The sequence below is a fragment of the Cyanistes caeruleus genome, chromosome 4, assembly GCF_971803275.1.
Source record: "Cyanistes caeruleus chromosome 4, bCyaCae1.hap1.1, whole genome shotgun sequence".
Taxonomy (NCBI): Eukaryota; Metazoa; Chordata; class Aves; order Passeriformes; family Paridae; genus Cyanistes; species Cyanistes caeruleus.
The window spans coordinates 41,513,622-41,526,337 of NC_141704.1; positions in this window are offsets into that span (position 1 = coordinate 41,513,622).

A 12,716-nucleotide genomic window follows, 5' to 3' on the forward strand; every position below is an offset into this window, starting at 1 on the left:
GTTTTTTTTCTAATTACTTACATGCTTTGAGCATTAAGCCAGGTTCTTTCCATTTCTTGAATCTCTGCATTTAATGAAGAACTGTGTTTAATAGCTAAAAATATGCATGTTTAATTATGTTTTAGGCATTTTTTTTTCCTGGTGGAAATTAAGTTTTGAGTGAGGCACTTAGGCTTCCAATAAAGATGAAGATGAGAATTAGCTGTTTCAGAAAAAGATCCAGAAAGGAAAAAACACTGGTAAAGGGCAAGTCTACATAGCACACTGGGGAACAGTACATTTGAAATAGGAGTTTGCTGAAGAACAGTGGCTCCACAAGAATAATTTATTTTCAAGAGGTCCAGGTGAGTACATATAAATGGTGGCAGAAAATTCTATCCAGTCTTTTATATAGCTGTGGGATTTACTGTTCATTAGAAGAAAGAGAAGGGGAGAGAGAGAGCGCTAGGGAGAGACAGAGGAAGGATGGAGAGGTGGTATTTTGCGTATCTTTTAGAAAGTGTGGCCTGCTTGGGTTGGAAATTCTCCTTGCTAAAAGAGGTTTAAAGCCATAAAGCTTCCTTATAAGGCAGCAAGGCCATACATTCAGTGAACAATGATTAATACACATGGTTAAATCCCATTTCACTGTCCCTGTTCTATGTCAGCACTGAAACTCGTGAGACAAGTGAAAGAGGGACTTGGTGCCATAAGCTGATGGTCAGGACTTGAAGAGTGCTGGAGGATTTTTTGGGTCCTTTCTCCAAAGGCTTTCTGTACTTTAAATCAAACACAACTCAGACTTGATTTGCCCAGATGAGGAAACCATAAGCTCATCTGCCTTCTGCTTTTAACCCTTCGAATTAAAATGCAGCCAGAATGTGCCAAGAGCACCCCTTCACATATTTGCTTTGCTTTTGTTCCCTCAAATAACCTACACCAGTTCTTACATGGTCCTCCTGTGAGGTAGTTCCATCACTTTGAACCTCTCAAGCCAAGAAAAGAACTTGGTCCAGAGTGTCTCTTTCCTGGTTGAATGTTTGAATGTCTGTGGCCACTGCATTTCCCCTCAGCTCCAACTGGAAAGAAAGCAGCCACAACATTTTTGTGAGGTTGTGTCAGCCTGTGTCAGACCCTACTGAAGCCTGGGAGAGAAATGGCTTTTTTTCACATCTGCATCAGGTTTAGGCAGGAGATAAGGATCTCCCGGGTCTGGGGAAGCCCTGGGGATTCACTGAAACAAAATTTTAAGAGTTTAGAGAATGTTAAAACCTATCAGGGAGAAACCAACTGATCTTAACAGCTTTCAGGTTTAGACATCATCAAGTGGGGAGTATAAGGGGAATTTTCAGGCTCCTCAGATCTGCCTGCTTAGGTCCTCTACTACATCTAATGGAAAGATCCTGTTGAGGACTGAATCAGGCTATTGAATACTTGTGTAGTGTAATGGTCAGATGCCATAGGTTTCTAGGATTTGTGTTTAATTCTGTTCTTGCAAAAGGTATTTCTGTCAAAAAAGAGCATTTCCTTGGGGAATATTTCCATTTTTAAATAAAATATATAAGTCTAGCAAAGAAGCTGTTACTATTAGAAATATGGCTCTGATGAATACAAAAAACTAAAGTTGCTCCAATAAAATGCTTCAGAGAAATTTACTTACCATCAGACATCTGAGTGATTTTTCTTCTCTTGCTGTTTGAACACAGTCTATAATTAATTGCTGTAATATAAACTTACTGGCATATACTCACTCATAAGAACTGCAGAGGTGTAGGGCTAAGTATTTCTATCAAATATATACATTTGAGGAAAGAATAGAGCAAAAAGACAACATATTCTGTTTTACAACTTAACAAGTAAATTTCTTCTGCAAGCATAAGCAGAAAAAAGGAATTGAATTTCTGCAGACTTTTGGCCATCTTACTCTTGTGTTTAGAAAACTAATTGAATTATATGATATTAAATTTAAAAATTATTTATAAATAATAAATAATTTATTCAAACATCTAAAAACACTTTGTACAAAAAATGAAGCCAATATGTTATCAAATATATAACTTTTAGAAAAAAAGTTTTAAAGTTCAGTTATGAGGGAAAAATATTGAAACACTGAAAGATGCGTCATGGAAGAAAATTCTAGCTCATGTGGCTACCCTGACTTGTTATACTGCAAATGATGCCTCATAAAAATATAATGCATAGAATTTTCTGATATAACAATATTCTACTTCAAGAATTTTAACTTGCTGTATACATAATGCTTCTAAAGACCTGCCGGATTTGAGATGAATGAGAAATGAAATTGACGATTTTGAGTTTCTGGGATATGCCTGGAGTATGCCATTGTGTCAAGCTGCAGATGTATGGCATGCACAGTGGGCTGATTCACATTTGTCATCTGAATAATAATATTATATCTGAATAATATTATATTAATAATAATTAATTTGAAGCCTATGAGCACTGTTTCTCATCACTGTTCTTTGCTTTTGCCTGAGGATAAAAGGACACTGATAAACTAATAAATCTTACATTTTCTTCTTAAAGCTTTATAATTCTACTTCATTCTTTAATTTCCTTACTAAATATATGATGATTTCTGTGTTGAATGTCTTGATCATTCTCTTTTCTTACATTATGGTGTAGTATTCAAAGAGAAAAAAAACCCACCTAAGCTAATGTTTCTAACGTTAGAAATGCCTGATTTTTTTTTTTTTTTTTAATAAGTAAATAATTCTTGAAAGTACATCTAGAAAAATAATCAGAACTTCTGCCTGTAGGGTTGGTTTTTTTATACCTGTCCTCTTTTCCACCAGAATTATCAATCCTGGTGGCTATATTACTGCAACACAGTGGGAGAGTCTCCAGCTCTCCAAACCAGTATTTCCCTGCAGCCTCCCAAAGGCTGTCTCTCCCTGCTGCTGATCCCCAGCCTCCCTGCTGCTGCTACTGCTGTGGGCAGCTGTGCATCAAAGATCATATTTTCCTTGTTAACATGATATATACTTGCTTAGGAACTGCATCAAATACGCCTGGATTTTTCTGTGAAAACTAATCAAAATGTATTGTTCTGCTTTGAATGTATTTATTAATGCATTTTGGTTTCATCATCAAATTATATTTTTTGAGTATTCACTTCAAAATTGCAATCAGCTGAACACGTTATTAGTAAATGTTACTGTTATTATTATAACAGTCTATATAAATATAATATATATAAATATAATATATATAAATATAATATATATAAATATAATATATATATATAAATGTTACCAGTTATTAGTAAAAGTTCTAGGTTGGAGAACACTAAGTTATGCCTCCTTGCTATCTATTCTGGAGAACTGCTTTGTGCCACCAGTGAAAATTAATTTTTTGATGTTACTTTCCTGTTAACTGGCTACAGATCCACATTGCCATAGCTGCATGACTGTCAGAGCTCTCTCAGTGAAGGCTTAGCTCCGGAATAGCAAGGGCTTTGCAGGTCAAGCATGCTGTGTGTTGGCAGAAATACAAGACCCAGTTCTGATACGAGCTTCTGTCACCACCATGAAAATTACAGTGAGTATTGTTGGAAAAATATCTGGTTTTCAGATTTATGTTCCTGTGCTCCACACAAAGGCATAAGCACATAAGTAAAATCCAGCAATCTGATATATCAGTAAATATTTATGTTTACTGTCTGAGTTGGTTACAGATTTAAATAAATAAATAAATAAATAAATAAATCAGATTTAATTTTTTAATACTGGCTCACTTGAAACACTTTATTCAAAATATCTTCAGGTTTACCAACTTTTAGCAAATCTAGTGACACTCGAAGACATCCCAGCAGTTAACCTCTGGTAGGGGTCTCAGAAGGTCTGGCTCTCCTTGTGGAAGGCAAAAGGGTCTAACCCAGATTAGGGACAGGGGCTGTTGGCAGCTGGGTTTCAATTAGGAGACTAAACATAGATTGCAGAATGTTGGAAACCTGTAGAAAAATACAGAAACCAGAAGCATTTTTTTTTATTTATTTTATTCTTTATTTTTTAGGGGGAGTGAATATTAAATATATTTTAAATTCTGGTCTCATTTCAAGAAATGAAAGCATGCTCTGAATGTGAAATCCTGCTTTTCGAGACATGCTTATCAAAACAGCTGAACACCTCATCACAATTCACCACACCAGAATAAAATTTATCAGCATAAAATAACCCCTCATATCCTGTCTTTTCAAAATGCCTGTTTTGAAATATCAGCATGGGTTTGAGGCTGTGCTTCTAAGTAAGGCTACAGGTAAGACAAGGTATGTGACAGCAGGAAGAGTAGAGTACTGTTCACACTGAAATGTTACAGTCATCTCATTTTATGTGTAAAAACATCCCCTCTATTCTTTCTGCAGCTGAGCTACACAGGATATGTATACTTACCTGGGGGCAAAATGTATAAAGAGGACTTCTCTTTCTTTCACTTCAAGACAAATGTGGGAAATTGTTAAATAGTGGCAGAGTCTCTGAATTATGCCATAAGCCTAGATTTGGAAAACAAACAAACAAGAATCACCTATTAAAATATTTGCCCTCCAACATACAGAAACTGTCGGTTAAATTTGAGTATTTTGATCACTTCTGCAGCATGCCAGGGCATGTGAAAGCTATTTCTCTCCATTATATTTACAATTCACTCAGCAAGCTTCCAATAAAAAGAGAACACAATGTAGAAAGAAAATCCACTGTCCATAACCAACCACACATCATGAACTTCACATTCAGAAGTCCATTTTTTTAGTGGGTGATGTTTTATTTCATGCAAGTCATTTCATTTCTCTATCAAGATGCTCTTTTGATAAAGAAGTGAGTTAAATACTTTCCAGAGCCCTTGGAATGCAACTTTTATAGCCCAGTTAAAGAAATTGGTTAGACTCCAGGAAAGAGAGAATGTTATTTTTCTTTTGTATCTGCACAACCCAAATTTTCTGGTATTCAAACCATTTCACAGAATCACAGAATGGGTCAGGCTGGAAGGGAACACAGGGGGTCATCTGGTCCAACCTCCCTGCTCAGGCAGGGTCATCCCAGAGCACATGGCACAGGGTTGTGTTCACAGTCTCCAGCGAGGGAGACTCCACACCCTCTCTGGGCAATCTCTTCCAGTGCTCAGTCACCTGCACAGTGAAGAAGTTCTTCCTCATATTCAGGAGAATGTTCTGTGCATCAGTTTCTGCCCACTGCCTCTTGTCCTTTTGCTTGGCACCACTGAGTAGAGCCTGGAAACCTCCTGTGACATCTCCCCTCAGACACCTAAATAGATTGATGAGGCCTCCTCTCAGTCACCTCTTCTTGTGGATGAACAGGCCCAGCTCCCTCTGCCTTTTCTCATAGGAAGAAGCTCCATTCATTCCCTAAATCACTTACATAGCCATATGTCCATCTGCTGGACCTGCTCCAGGAGCTCCATGTGTCTCCTGTCCTGAGGAGCCCAGAACTGGGCACAGCACTTCAGATGTGGCCTGACTAGGACTGAGTAGAGGGGCAGGATCACATCCCTTCCCCTGCTGGCACTGCTCTTCCTAATGCACCCCAGGATAACATTGGGTCAACAGGGCACTGCTGGCTCAGGGAGTGTTTGCTGCCCACCAGGACCCCCAGGTCCTGGTCCCCCTTTCCAGCAGCTCAGCCCCCAGCCTGTACTGGTTCATGGGGTTATTCCTTCCCAGGTGCAAGATGCTGCATTTGCCTTTGTAGAATTTTAGAGGGTGCTTCGCTGTCCACCTTTCTAGCCTGTGCCCTGTTGACCCAATGTACTGATAAAGATGAAAATGGGTATGTATGACATCCTACTACATGAGATGGTCATTTGGTTATAGCAGAAAATAGTTCTTGATTGCTCAGGTAACACTCACCTCTTGGCACTGGATCTTTTGTTCAGCTATTTGTCCCAAGAAAAAATTATCTTTAGCAACTGTGACAGAAAACCCCAAACTTTGCAAATGTACAGATTTATAAACTGTATTTTCATCAAAATGAGCTCAATTGTGACAGCTAGATATTTTGCTTTCAACACTAACAGAGCTAAGATTTGACCTTAATTTTCTGTACATTCCTTTTTTTTTTGGTGCCGTTGTATTAATTTTGATCCAAATCTGCTATCTTCTGCTTCATTTTATGGTTAATTTAAGATTCTGTATGAGCAAGAGAAAGGGAAATCTTTGAGACTTCAAATTTCAACCTGTGACAGATTAGAAGCCAGAAATGTTCCATCCTGCCCCAAAGCCAAAGAAAATCTCTTACGACTGTTGATGGAGACAGATTTAATTATGGCACAGTTTCACACAGACATGAGCATATAAGCACAGAGTGGACATGAAATGTTGTCAAGGTCCATTTGGCAGTGTTTCAACTGCCAAGGGCAAGACTAGAGATCAAAGAAAAGAGTCAAAAATCTTAATCGCTGCATGAAAGCCTCATTTAGACCAGGCTTGCTGGCAGATCTAGATCAGATTCATTATTGCTTTTGCTATTCCTAGTTATAGAAGAAAAATGAGGCTTGCCTATGAATCTTTAAAGAAAAAAGACAAAGAGATTCTGAAGAAAATCCTTTAGCCAGGGAATACAAGACCTTTTTTTCCTTAAATTCAAACTTATTTGATCGCTAAGAATTTAAATTTTAGAGTTAAACTTAAGTCCCTTGTGAACTGGAGATTCTACCAGATTTTGCTTGCATCCTCTAAGTCTGGATGGCCCCAAGGAATAAATTCCTTGTTGACTCAGGCAGAGTCACTTGATAATTGAGTTTTGGTACATAAAAATAGGTGTTTCCTTTAACTGTTGCTTTCAGCATATGCCAGCAGTAACCTACAAGTATAAGATTGCTGTGCCATTTTTGTGTATGTCCCTGTATTTTGTCAGAAGGCATGAATTTCATGAAGGACAGAAAAACAAAAGAACTGCTTGCTTCAAGAGAAGGGAGAGAAAAAGAGCTGTCTCTTCTCTTCCCCTCACCTCTCTTCCCCATGGAAATGAAGGAGGGGTACACATGGACTTCCTACATTCCTCTCTTGAGGGTCAAAAAAGTCTTCTCAATAAGAAGATGAATACGTCTCTGTAATCTACTCTTCTTTTCCTCTTAACCAGAGAATCTTTATCTTTGCTTGGCCAACACAAGTTTTGGGACCCTCAGCCTGCTTTTAAAAATAATTGAATTTCCCAAAATTTAAAATATGTTTTGAAAAATAAATCACGCTCTTATTTTGGAATGTGATTACTCAGACATGGTTGTTGGTAGGGAAGTGTAAAGTAAAAATAAGCTCCAGAATTGGGGTTTTCATTGGCTGTATAAAACATTTGGCATTAGAAGGCCCAGATCAGTAGCTTGGTTAAAGCTAGGCAAAGGCAGATGTTTTGTCAGAAAATGTTTTCATAGAGAACCTGCGTGTGGTGATTTTTTCACCAGGTTCTGGGAAAAAAAGTTAAAAATGAGTGGGTCTCTATTTTTGCCATATTGTTCTATGTGCAAATGACCTTTCACTATTGCTAGAGAGCTCTCTGAAGGCAATCTTTGATATTATCTAACCTTATCACTTAGAGAAAATAAAGTATCATTTATTGTACACCATCTATACTGTGTATCTGATACTTCCTGTGTCTCTTAACAACTACAACACTGACACATTTCTTTTCTCCTGAACATCTGAGTAAATCTATATGGTCATTAAATTATCTTATTCAAATCTTTTCAATAACATCTTATTATCAGATTTCTGAGTGTTTATCTAACCTTACAAGCTGCAATAGCAGAACTAATTTTTGAAGTTACATTTGAAAATTCATCATGAAATTTCAATACAACACACTTACTTGTCTCTTGAAATAAACTCTGGAACTATTTTCCATTAATCCAATGTGAATTTTGCTATTTGAGCTCAGTGGGACTGGGACAGGACCAAAAAGATATTCTTTATCCTGGGAATAATTCAGAATGCAGATTTATTAACTTATTTTCTGATAAAACCATTGGGATTTGACTTTTTCTTTTTTATGTGATCAATGTTTACTCTGTCAGAAAATAATCTTTACTTCTATTTTACTTGTTGTGTAAGCTATGAAAGGAGGAAGAGGGATGGAAAATCGCTGAAGAAGCCTGCCACACCAGAGGAGGAGGATTTTCTGTAGTCAAGCAGTCCAAAATTCCCATGCTCCCAAGGGCAGTATATCGATGCCTACTCCTATCCTGTCCTTCCGTGTTTCCTTTCCTTACCATGGCATATGCATCCTCATCTTGGTCCTTCATTTCTGTAGTGACGAAATTCTTTTGCCCTCATTATTGAAAAGCCTTGAGAGAACTCAGTTTCATAAACCTTTTTATGATTAGGGTTTTGTTCTGCATCTTTTTTTTCTTCATATTTTACAAAGGTTATGGCAAAATAACATCGATGTATAAATATGTCTGGAGCTTTCAAAACAGAACTGAAAACATGACTCTTAGTCTGTAGTTGAAACTGGGTAATCAGGTGACAAATATCCTTTGACAGATGCATATACACACACCAGACCAGATTATAAATTAGTCTCCAAAAGGGATTTTTTGTGGTAATGTCTGAGCCGCTCAGGCTGTACGAGGAGACCTGACAGAAATAGTTTGTATTAACTAAGTATTAAAAATAAATCTTTTGATTCAACTGGATTTCATTTTTGCTAACTGCAAATTTCTTAAAAGAGGCAGTGTAAAATATCCTAGAAGGTGTGAGTTTGGATTTGAAAACAAAGACTATCTGGATATGTTTCTCATGAGTTTTATTTTAACATTTAGGTGATGTCTTCACTTTTTTTTCATACAGAAACTGATCTCCAGTTGCAGAAGAAGCCTATCTGCCTTCTATAGCATAAAGCCCCTCCTTTGTCCAGGATACAACTACAGGGATTTTTCTAGACTAAAGAATTGTGTCCTGCTCTTGGTCCCTCTTTCTGGGCTGTTTCACTGGATGATAAGTGCATCAGCAGAACTTAGGCAAGAGTGTTCACCTATGAAGATTAGTGAGAACATAAAAAAGACTTCCAGATTTATTTTAAATAGGAATTACAGAATCAGCTGAGTTGGAAGGGATCCACAAGAGTCAAGTCCAACCCAGCCCTGCACAGGACCATCCCCAATAATCACACCATGTGCCTGAGAGCATTGTCCAAACTCTTCTTGAACTCTGTCTGGCTTTGTGCTGTGACCACTTCCTCAGGGATTCTGTTCCAGTGCCCAGCCACCCTCTGGGAAAAGAACCTTTTTCTAATACTGAACCTAAACCTCCGCTGACACAACTTCCCTCAGGTCCTGTTACTGGTCACCACAGAGAAGAGATCAGTGTCTGCCCCTTCTTTTCTCCAGGAAATTCTTTCAAGGTCATGGATTAAACAGTAAGATACTGATAGAAAAGTTTTAGTTCTCTGTCTTTCAAATGCAGTTCCAAAGAGTATGAATTTTTTGTTATTCATTCTCCAGGATTCCTAAAGTATCACATATATTCAACCTTCCTGCATGACTATAGATGATAAACACTTTAAAATTACACAGAGGAACAAATGAGAGAGATTAAATTGTGGTCTCTCAGAGGAATGTTGAACATCATGTGAATATCCACACTGCAGATGAAGAATTATTAAGATGACCTTAGGAGAGCACTTTAAAAAAAATCTGCTGAAGAATGATATTTTTCTGTGGACACACTGTCTGAGAATGTTTAACTCATTGTGTTTCAGAGGAAATGAAGAAAAAAACCAGACAGTCCAGTATGACAGAAATACTCAGCTCAAAATACTCAAAAGGGAACAAACAATTTATGTCCAGCTTATGAACCCAAATGGTGGAAAGAAGTAATAAGCACCTTTGAATTACAAATGTCTCCTAAAGAGAGAGAAATTGTAAACACACGTGATAGCATAATTCACCACATATGCTGCAAATATGACCTTATATATTTCAAACTAACAGCACAGAAGACCAGTCTAAGTGTGTCTTGGGTTGAAACTCGCTGGCAGTGCACCCATGCAGCAGGTGAACACAATGGCGGGATATTAACTTCACTTCTCGGGAGATTTTTCCCTATTCTGCAGATTATTCTACAGATGATGAACAAAAGGTCTGGGAGTTAGGACGGCATTTCAGTACTGAGAAACTTGCTCAGTTGGGGAACATCAGCCTCAACTCTCAAGCTGTGTAGTGCTTGTTCAGAAAGAGTGCCTCACAGCATCCATACCAAGGATACTTCATGGACTACCAGTCATCTTCTGGGGGGAAGATGTAGCTTGACCTGTAGGTTCTGTAATATCTACAAGCCAGGCCTCTCACTTCCCAGGAAAGTGCTCTAACTCCTCCACTGCTCAGCTACAGGGCAGGAATAGTTACCATATGCTTCTCTCCTGGCAAATGAGGTCCTGAGTGGCTAGAGGTTCCTCCCTTCAACAAAGGCTTCTTTAGGGCAAAAAGGGAGTGTCCAGCTTAGCAAGATTTCTGCCTGCAGTGAACTTCACAGGGTTTATATTTTCTCACTGAATGTATGTCAGTTTTTCACACTACTAGCTCAATAGCAGGCCAGCTACTGAATCTGTGAGGGAAACAGTGGAGTAACCTAACTGGAAAGGCACTGAAAGTATATTCCTGACTTTATAATTTTATACTTGCACAGGACATCAGAATACAATGATGTCTAGAATGGACATGAGAGCTGTATTGTAACATTAAAATCTGCATACACTACAGCAAAAAAACAAAACCAAAACCAAAGCAAACAAAAAACTCAACCAACCAACCAAACAAAACCAAAACAAACACAAACCCAAGCTGTTGTTATAATAGCTCCCCAAATGAAAGAAATTGATGAAAAATCTGTTTAAAATGTGATGGCCCATGGATCAATTCTAACATTTTTGTAAAAGACATCCCCTCCTCCCTCCAAAAATTAAAACAACCAACTTTTCTTTCCTGCCACTGCTAGTGTCATAAACACAGCTTGAGACAATAATATTTGTATCATGTTTCTGAGCAGAGGAAAAAAGAAAGAGTGTGATAGAATGAGGATTGCTAATGGACTGTCAGTATAATAGAAAACATTTCTGTCCCTGAAAGCTGGGTGTTCTGTGCCAGCTCAACAAAATACAGATTATTTTTTAAGTTTGCAACATGAGGATCAGTTTTTTTCTGCATTTAATTGTTTTGGCAGTTGGGTACATAACAATTTTTTTAAGAGGAAACATGATGAAAAAGATTTATCTGTAAGATTTTTTTAAGGTACTCAGAGTATTTATGGATGGAAAAAGTTCAGTTTCTTGCCATCTTGACATCAAGCAATGGAATAAAATTTATACCATAATTTTGAGACGGTTTTAAAATAGTATCTTTTTCTGTGTTATATGTACAAATATAGCTGCAACTTTCCAAGAACTGTAGTTGTATTAAGATGCTGAAAATTATGTTCAATTAAAAATGCATAAAAGAAGAGACATTCAAATATTTTAGCAGGCAAATTTACCTGAACATGTATCTTCATGCACCAAGAATGTATTGCAATTAATCATAATTATCTTTTGTACCTTTAATCCACACGTTAGGCCACAGATCTGTGTAAATATTTTTGAGAAGTCAGCAGACATTTGCTGTGGAAAGCGAGTGAGTGACACATGAATATAATTTTGTATTTAGGACATTTCCTGAAAAAGAGTAACAAAGAGAAAATGTAGCTATGGTGACAAATGCTGGCACCAAACAAGTTCTCAATGCAGTCAATAACTCTACAATTCAACAAGTCCAGGATTATGAGGAAGAATTCAGACAGGCTAAGTTAAAGCAAATTCTGAAATCACTGAACTGCCTGCTGCAACCTGTCTCCATACTGCACCTTGCTGTTCCCTACTATTCTGGAAAGTGGACTTTGTGGAGTATTGCCCCATGCCAGGACAGCATTGCCCTGCCTCAGACTTCTTAGTTTTTATGAATGACCTATTTATGAATGACCTAGAAAAACCTAATTCTTGTTATCTTGGTTCATATTACTGCACTAAAACACAAACAAATAAGTGGAAACACCTGAAAAAGCTCTGGGGGAAAAAAAGGGCAAAACGAAATACAAAAAATATCTATCTTGAAGCAAAACAGATACCTCTGCTGTAGCACTCAGCCAAAAATGCCCACATATGCAATATTCTTGTAAATATAAAAGGATTTCCCTCAGAACTGATTCATAATATAAATACTGCTCTCCAGCAATATTGGAAAGGACTACAAATCAGCAGTGGAAAATCAAAAAACAAACCAACAAAAACCCACTGAACACTATCTTCCCTCCTCCCTAACACTGCACCACTTAAACAACAGCCTCTAGCATGCCTTTTCCAAAGTTTAACTAAAAAATAATAAAATGCCTATGGGAATGCAGTGGCATTCTGTCTGGAACAGGTCAACCAAGTAGCCTCATACGTGTCAAGCCTTCATTAAAAATTATAGTCGATCTACACAAAAAGTTTCCTGATGGTTCTAAATAATATTTCTCCAAGAAATATCTGGATGACGTCTTATGAATCTCTGTTCAAACGATCCCTTGAAAAAGTAATTAGATTTTCTGGATTCTTCAGCACAAACCAAACCAAAGTGCATGTGAATCAATTCCAACCTGCTGAGAAAAGAAAAACCTAGGTGATCCTTAAACATGCAGAGGGCAAACAGAAAACCTGGCAGTTTTTACAATTATGTGTATCTACTTGCTTACCTACATG